The following is a 9824-nucleotide window of genomic DNA, read 5'->3' on the forward strand; positions in this document are numbered from 1 at the left end:
TGATATATGTGAATTGAATGGACAACTAACTAGAGGTGGAAATAGGTATTTCATAACTTTCATTGATGATTGCTCTAGATATACCTATGTTTATTTGTTGAAATCAAAAGATCAGACGTTTGAAACATTCAAAATATATAAGGCTGAAGTAGAAAACCAAAGAGGCAAAAAGATACAAATTCTAAGAAGTGATAGAGGTGGTGAATACTTTTCCACCGAATTTTCTTCCTATTGTGAATCACAAGGTTTGATTCATCAAAGGACAKCACCRTATACACCTCAACAKAATGGTGTTGYTGAGAGGAAGAATAGRGTTTTRCAAGATATGATTAATGCTATGTTAGTCAATGCAAACTTGCCAAAGAATTTGTGGGGTGAAGCCTTGCTTACAACATGTCATGTAAGTAATAGAATAATTGCAAAGAAACTAAAAGTATTGCCATATGAAATCTGGAAGGGTAGAAAGCCTAACATTAGCTATTTTAGAGTTTGGGGTTGTTTAGCCTATTATAAGGTTCCCTTACCTCATACATCTAAATTAGGACCTAGATGTTTAAAAAGTGTATTTGTGGGATATGCAAAAGATTCTAAATCTTATCGTTGTTTAGATTTAGATTTGAATGTTATTGTTGAAGCAAGAGATATAGATTTCTTTGAGAATAAATTTCGTCATGATTCAACAACACAAATGAGATTGTGACTCAAATCCCACAAAATATTTATGGCCCGAATTTGAACTCTAACAATAAGAGGAATATGGAAGAATCTTCTAGTGCACCTAGAAGAAGTGAAAGGGCTAGAAAGGAAAGAAATTTGGATCCTGATTTTATTGATTCTCAAGCTATAATCTTCCTTGTTGAAGGTGATAATGAGACTGATGTTATTAATAAAGTACCAGTTCTACTTAATGTAGAGGATGCACTTAGAACATATAAAGAGGCTATAACCTCTAGAAATTCTGCATTTTGGAAGGAGGCAATTGATGATGAAATGGATTCCCTAATATCTAACAATACTTGGGAACTTTCAGAYTTACCTCCAGGTTCCAAAGCAATTGGGTGTAGATGGGTATTTMGGATTAAATATCATACAGATGGAYCCATTCAAACTTTTAAAGCTAGGTTAGTAATTCAAGGCTTTAGTCAAAGACAAGGAGTTGATTACTTTGATACATATGCACCAGTAGCTCGAATCACTTCAATTAGGGTGCTCTTTGCTTTAGCTTCAATTTATAATTTGCCTATACATCAAATGGATGTTAAAACAGCCTTTTTGAATGGTGACTTAGTTGAAGAAGTCTATATGAAACAACCTGAAGGGTTTGTATTGCCTGGTCATGAGAATAAAGTTTGCAAATTAAAGAAATCTTTATATGGGTTAAAACATGCACCTAAACAATGGCATGAGAAGTTTGATAAGTGTATACTATCAAATGGTTTTTCCCATAACTCATCAGATAGATGTATTTATTCTAAGTTTACAAAAGTTTATGGTGTGATCCTATGCCTTTATGTAGATGATATACTCATTGTTGGAACCAATATGGAAAGTATCAATGAAACTAAGAAGTTTATGTCTTCATGCTTTCAAATGAAAGACATGAATGAAGTTGATACTATATTGGGGATAAAGGTTAAAAGGCATAGTGGGGGTTATGCATTAAATCAATGTCACTACATTGATAAGATTCTAGACAAGTTTCAACACTTGAATATTGAGGAGGCAAATACCCCATATGAGTCATCTTGTAAACTGGTTGAGAATGATGGAAGAGCCGTTGCTCAAATAGAATATGCAAGTGCAATAGGTTGTTTAATGTATGCTACACATTGTACTAGACCTGATATTGCATATGTTGTTTGCAAACTTTCAAGATATACAAGTAATCCTAGTCAAGATCATTGGAAAGCAATTGGAAGAGTTTTTGGTTACCTTAAGAGAACTAGACAATTAGCTTTATAATATGATCTCTTTCCTGCTGTACTAGAAGGATACTCAGATGCTAGTTGGATAACTGGCAATAGTGATAGTAAATCCACAACTGGTTGGATTTTTACACTTGGTGGAGGGGCTGTTTCTTGGGGTTCAAAGAAACAAACATGTATCACACATTCCACCATGGAGGCTGAGTTTTTAGCACTTGCAGCCGCGGGTAAGGAAGCAGAATGGCTAAGAAATATGTTGTTAGACATAAAGTTGTGGCCACAAGCAATGCCAGCCATTTCCTTACATTGTGATAGTCAATCTACACTATCTAGGGCATATAATCAGGTGTATAATGGAAAGTCTAGACATATTAGCCTTAGACATGCCTATATCAAAGAGTTAATATCAAATGGGATAATAACTATTGAATATATACGCTCGTGTAAGAATCTTGTGGATCCGTTTACAAAAGGTCTTCCAAAAGACATGGTCTTTGGAACTACAAGAGAGATGGGTCTAAAACCCATTCAGTAAAGTTGGCAACAATGGGAACCCAACCTTTACTTAGACTAAAATCTACTTAAAGGTTCAATATGGTAAAAACAAGTTGTTGATTACCAACTGRACASTAGTTTAGTTTGAATACTAAATAGTGAGTAATTCTTTTAGGGTGAGTATTTATACTCTTAATGAAGTGTACCTTTGGTAATTAAAGGGCTTCACCTATGTGGATATGAGGAGTGGTGCCACTCCTACAAAGGTGAGATTTACTTTTGGAGATATCCATGAAACTGGGATTAGCACATGGCCATAATAGTGCTACTGTGTTATGAACATCAATTAACATGTTATGTGTGTTATCTTTCCGAGTTTAACACTAAGAATCATGGCTCAAATGCTGTAAAGCAGCCTTTGATTCTGTTAGGCTATTTGAAAAATATACACTATGTTAAGGTTCAAAGTGAAAGCTCTCTTAACTTATGCATAATTTGTTGGATATTGTTAATAAAACCCAAGTGGGGGATTGTTGGAACTTATGGGTTTTATCTACAATTTTGTATATTATGTATCCCACATTGGTGGGTGAGCAAAGTGAAAGTGTGTTCCACTCAAATGTTTGAAAGTCTTTTAGGAGGCTTTTGGAGGGAATTGGTAGATGATTAATATATATATTAATTAATCAAAGACTTAGCACTTAGCACTTTGTACCTTTGCATCCTTAGAAAAATAATTTCGTTATTATTTTTATACAGAATTAATTATGTTAATGGCGGTTATTTTTGGAATGAAACCATAATGCGGTTATTTTTGGTGGGAAACCGTAATGGTAGTTATTTTGGAGGGAAAACGTATTGGTAGTTAAATGGTTGTTATTTTTGGTTCGTTTTAACTACTATATAAGGGTGCATATGATCAGATAACATGCTCTGATACAGTTTCAATACATACATAATTACAATCATTTGATGTTCATGTGAACTTTATGTACGCTGCATAAAGTTCTGTTAGTTGAGGTTGAATACTGGGAAGAAATTAGCCTCGAACCACCAGCGTAAATAGTGGGGGCTAATATTCTTTAAGGACAGTGATTATCACGTCCTCAATTCTGAAGATCTGCCATATTCCAACATTAATAAAAAATAATCTTTCTTTGAACCATGTGTTAAATAAGCATTTAGCTTAAGAACTTATTTTGATAAGCTCACAAAGTAGGGTTTCAACAAAAATAGTGATTGAAAGCATTTAACGGTCTGGTCTCATGCGAAAAACTTCAGAGCAATGATTGCAAATATTCAAACTTCTAACCAGTCCAATCAAATACTGAATCCAATGACATACTGAATCCAATCACCCAGTTCTGAAAACATTTCAAATCCGGATTGAAAATAAGCTTGATAGTTTGACCAAATGTCAAACTTTGACTTTGAAAAGTCAATTGTTAACAAAATTGATGACGATGATTTTGAAGGCCAAAATTTTGAAAAAAATGAGCACCATTCAATATAGCACAGGGTTATCTTTGGAAAAGATCAAAATAAGCACAATGAGTCATGAATAGTATCACTCGAAAAAGTGTGCGATATTCTAAATATTGGAATTATATCGCCCATGCCTTAGGCGGTTTTCCTATATGAACAGTGTACATCACCCATGCCGTGGGCGGTATACTCGAACTTTCAAATATCGCATGAGGCTTTGAGTGGTATACTCGTATATTGCTCATCGCTCATGTAAAAATATCGTGCAACACATAAACCGTGTGATACAAAAGTAACATAGACAAACTGCAAGGTATATGGATATCGCCCACCATAGAACCGTTTAACAATGATATCCCTCATCAATCAAGGATACCAGGTGATACGTGAATAATTTATAATACTTCAAAGCATGCCATGGATATCGCTCAGCACATGGGCGATGATCTCAAATATCCTACAATACTTGAGCCGTTTACTCTCAAATCGCTCATGACTTAGAAAATTTTCACAAATATCTAACAAAGCTTTGGGCGGTATTCTCGAATATCGCTCAAAACATTAAAAAGTTGTCTAAGTCCCAAAAATCGCTCATTGCAGTTTCAAAATGAGCCAACTTACTAGCATCTTCAATGACCGATATCTTACCCAAGTCGCTCAAACAGCCTTTAGATCTTCAATGGGCGATGTTTCATGATGAATATCGCTCAAGAAAATATTCATCGAGCGATATATTAAGATCTGGCAGTTAAGCTCAAACTGTTCGCCTAAAATCATCAAAAATCCATAAATTCTTCAATTAAACCTCAAATTAATGATTAAAATATGTTCGAAACCATAAAAACATGAATCCTTTGGCTCGAATTGGAGAACAATCAAAATCATAGTAAATTTGATCAAATTAGCTCGAAGAAGTCGAACATGGAAGAAACTGTTCAAACGAGCACTGTTTCATGCAAAAAACAAATTCAGAACATGAATTTGCTGCAAAATATGATCGTATCAAATGAGAATTTGTTCAATTCTGCTTTGATATCAATTGTGAATCCCAATTACAACAGCAAATCAAGATGAATGAAGAACATATTGAAGATTGAAATGTAGTGAACACAGTCAGGCCTGTTTTATTGATTATGAAAATAGAAAGATTACAAAACAATCCTCTCACAAGTTAACTCTCATTGGAATTACAACTATGAATAATAATTGAACTCCTAAGCCCAAGACACCTATTTATAGGTGTCAATTACATTGTAAGCACAATGTCCAAAGCCCATTACAATACTGAATATTACAATACTGAATATTACAATACAATATATAAAACTGACTTTATAAAACTTTCATTAACTTGGGGCTAATCTAGACCCCACAATTGATGGTCCCAGATTTACAATCATTCAACATTAACATCAACAATGGCAGAATTTAGAAAGTAGAGAGAGAATTCTTCAATGCTTAAAGTGTATTGATCTTCAAAGATTACAAGATTACATGAGTTACAAGAGAAATGAAAGTTACAACTAACAAAGGCAAACTACCAATTTATACCAAAAGGTAAATACAAATAAATAAAGCTTGAATACAATACAAAATATAGAACCCAACATTTTTCCTCCCTTACAGCCACTTGTTATCCAACAAGCTCAAAGCAAGAGCTTTTAGGATACCAAAGGCACAAACCTGGTGGACTCTTCAAGCATCTCATTCTATTAGAAAAATGTAAACGAGAACCTTTTAGGTTAGCTTGATATCGTGTAGACAAATAAGTTGCAACCTATATCAAGTCTACTTGATGTCAAATATAAGAGAGAACTATTCAAGTCTACTCGATGTGATATTCACTAACATACCATCAATGTCATCATCAAGCTTTAATGTTAAGCCTACGAGGGTTTTCATAGTTGAGAAGTTTGATAATCAAACTTCTCAACTATTTCTATTGACTTACAAAAATGAATTCATTTGTTTGATTTGAAGGCCGTTGAAGAAACTAAGTTCTCTCCTCATGCTCATCTCATACATATTTGTATGAATCTAGAAACGTTCTCATAATGACTGACGGTTGAACCAGATACTATCTCATCAACATAAATCTCGAGAATGATTAAATCACCCTTAAAATTCCATAGAAATGGGGTCTTATCTATTGTGCCTTGTGTGAATTTACTTTTAATCAAAAGTGGAGGAAAAGTATCATACCGGGCACTAGGTGCTTGTTTCAGTCTGTAGAGAGGTTGTCGAACTCGTAGACATGTTTAGGCTACTTTGAATCTTCAAGTCTAGGCAGTTATTTGACATATATCTTTTATTGAAGTTTTCCATTTAAGAATGAAAATTTTGACATCCATTGGAAACACTTTGAAATCCTTGTATGTTGTGTAAGCTACAAAAATTTGAATATCCTCCAACCTTGCACCAGGTTCGAAACTTTGATTTTGTCATTGATGAATAGATTAACATTTAGAAAAATCACAGTGAATACAATTTGACTTGTTTCAACGGAAAATTGTTCATGAACAGTTTTCTAGTCTTCTGAATAGAAAGACTGTTAGTAAACTTTGAGTTATTAATGATTGTTGAATGGTTAATGTTTTCTGAAAGTATTCTTTCTATGAATAGGGGGTCAATAATAACAGTAAAAGTGTATTGCTTTCTTAATGGGTGACTTCTACGTAGGACCAATAGTTCAGGTTCACCATCATCACCTTTTTCTGTATCTTGAAGGATACCTTCAATATTTTATAAGAGGTGGTATGGTGGACATGAGATCTCTGTTTCTTGATCTTGCACAACTTTGAGCAGCATTATCAGTATTTAGCTTGAGTTATGGATCGAGTTATTCAGAAGTCTTTGCTAGAGGGTTAGTACCACCAATTTTATCAGATCTAACACTCTTCTAATGTCTTCAATCCTCGAAAAAAATTGAAAGTCGTAGATGTTAAAGAATATCCAACAATGATTCCTTCATTAGCTTTTGGGTCAAACTTTCTTAAATGATCTATGTTATTCAAGATGTAGAATACATACCCAAATACATAGAGAAGGTTGATATTTGGATTCTTTTCTTTGAAAAATTCATAGGTAGTATTGTCATATCGTCTAAGGAAGACATACCTATTATGGGTGAAATGCAGGATTAACCAATTTAGCCCAAAAACTTGTAGATAGACTTTCCTCACTAAGCATTTTGTGTCCAACTTCTAATAGTGTTCCACTCTTCCTTTCAACAATATCATTTTGTTGGGGCGTCCGAACGCCAAGATGTTTTGACACATCTTTTTCTTCAAGAAAAGTAGCAAGCATTATGTTTTTTGAATTCAACATGTTTGTCATTTCTCAAGTTTCTCACGACAGTGCATTCATAATCTCCATTATTTTAATAAACTTGATGATCTCTTTAGGTGCTTCATCATTCGAGTGTAAAAATAATACCAATGCGTATCTTGATAAATCGTCCAAAATAATCGATATGTACATTCTTGATAAACTCATTACATTCATATAAACCAAAAAGACCCATATGAAGATGTAATGGTTTTGAAATTGATCAAAGTTCCTTACATTTGAATGAGAACGAGTCTGCATGCCTTTCACACACGCAACTGGTTCACGATATTAATGCAACCTGAAACATACAAATGGAACTTCATGCAAGTATACATGCTAAACCACTATCGTTTGCAACAAGTACTAAAGTGGTATAATCTACCGAATATCAATTCACAGGGACAATGAAAACATAAATTAGACTAAGTCAAGCTTAAAAATAGATTTCGGATGGTGAATTTGAAGGAATGATTTTGAGTGAGTTAATATATAATGGAAATGTTAAAATAGTTAAAAGAAAGCAAGGGTGCAAATTTAGGTTAGAGTTTAACAACAATGTGCAGGAACCTTGCCACAACAAGGTCCAGTGAGATGCTGCAATAATAGTTCTCAACTACCACCACTGGATTGAACATCCCCATTCGAGATTTAGGTTAGAACTTTTGTTAGTAGTATCCAATTGAGTAAATTCTAAGCACAATGCATACCTTACAATTCTTTCCATATATTTTGCAGCCAAGGTTGACGCAGCTCTTTATAACCATCTGTAAGACCCAATGGTCTAAAAATTTGCTTTGGTTTACATTTAAGTCCGACTCATCTAAGTGAAATAAAATGTGTCAATTTGTTAAAAATTACTTGGATGGAACTTAGCAACAAGAAGTGAATAGTGCAGTTGATAACTATTAGAGAAAACAATTATCCACTAACACATAGGCCTTTATCTCCTAAACCTTTACTCACATCCAAACTAGGGTATTTAGCCCGTCATTGCTTGAAAAGTAATGTAAGACATAATTGGAAAGACTGAATAAAGTGCATAAATCGTAAATGACAAGAAAAGTAACTTTCTTTGAGTAGGTAAAATAGATGCTGTAGCACCGTATAGTAAAGTACCAAAAGCGTCAAACTTAATATTAAAATATGAAGGTGACAATAACTAACTAAATAGCTAGATAGTCTTGCCTGGAAATGTAAAGAAGTACTCTCCTTTTATACTAGGAAGGGAGCATTTGACAACAAATAAAAGGTACAAGTCACATGTTTCTTTACCCAATGGATAATACACATATAACTCAATTATCTAGTACAAAAGATTCCTTTCTTTAACAAACACTTGTGATCTCATTTCATCATCAATATTCTTCAAAAGATGCTTCATATTTCTATAGATTAAAGTGGACATCATGAAAGGAACCAATTCCTCCAAGAAAATTATGAAGTTATAATCATGAACTGCTGCCCGCTGCTACGACATTCCTGATGTGGCATCAAAATATTACCAATATTTCAATCCAAAGTACAAATTAAGATCTATTCATCCTACTTAGATTTAAACTCAGTAAAGGATAAAAATAAAATAAAAGACTGAATTTTTGAGGTTGAGAAACTAAAATAAAGACATCGTTTTGGGTCCTTTTTCTCCTTCCTTTTGTCTTAAGGAGCTGTCATTGCTTTTGCTTTCCCCTTGGCTAGGGAAGGGGTACCATGTCCAAAGAAGATACGTTTGTCTTCTCTAAATCGACGACCTTAAATCGGTCGTCAATAATCGATGAAAATGCCCTCCTAGTCTCCCTTTTCCTGTTTTTAGTGATTTAATGAGACGTTGAAGCCTTGTTCTTCCAATCCTTGCCCTTAAGAGCAAGGGAAACATCCCCCTCTCTCTCTCTCTCTTAGAGTTGGAAGTCGTGGTTTTTGAACAAATATATGAAACTATATTTACTCAATGATTTTGAACAACATACAGTAAGAAATACAGATACAAACCTAACTATTTGTTAATAAAAATGATTAACAATCTTTATGAACAAAGCTTAAACCTAAAACTGAATCGCACTAAAAACTTCTAGAAAGAGAGAGAGAAAAAATAAACGTTTGAGATATGAAAATGAATATGAATGAGCTGTGATGAGGTGTATGAGTTATATAAGAAATTCAATATGATAGAAATGGTCCTGAATTTTACGATAATTGCTCCGCTACCCCTGTGCTTCTCCCAATAGTGAGGTGCGATTGATACGTACTAAGTATTTAGTACATAAAGTACCTTTTTGTTGTCTTTTAGATAGGTTCTTTTCTATTCATATCCCAACTTTGAGTCATTTTATCTCTTTTCTCTGTTTTTATGCTTAAGTAAATGATGAACCTGTTTTTAGTGGATTTTGGTCTAAATTAAGCTTATTTTGGACAGATTGGATCAGGTCGATACTGTGGGAATGTGGTAGCATGACCTGATGGTAGAAGAAGAGATGGATGAGACTTGGAGTTGACCGACAAGACAATGGGAAGACCTTTGAAAGGCTTCTAAAGTGGAACAGCTGTATTATGTTCAGATTAGCTGGAGTTTGTTAAGACTAATTTAGTTACTTT

The sequence above is a fragment of the Cynara cardunculus genome (genome assembly GCF_001531365.2).
Source record: "Cynara cardunculus var. scolymus isolate 2C chromosome LG 8, CcrdV1, whole genome shotgun sequence".
Taxonomy (NCBI): Eukaryota; Viridiplantae; Streptophyta; class Magnoliopsida; order Asterales; family Asteraceae; genus Cynara; species Cynara cardunculus.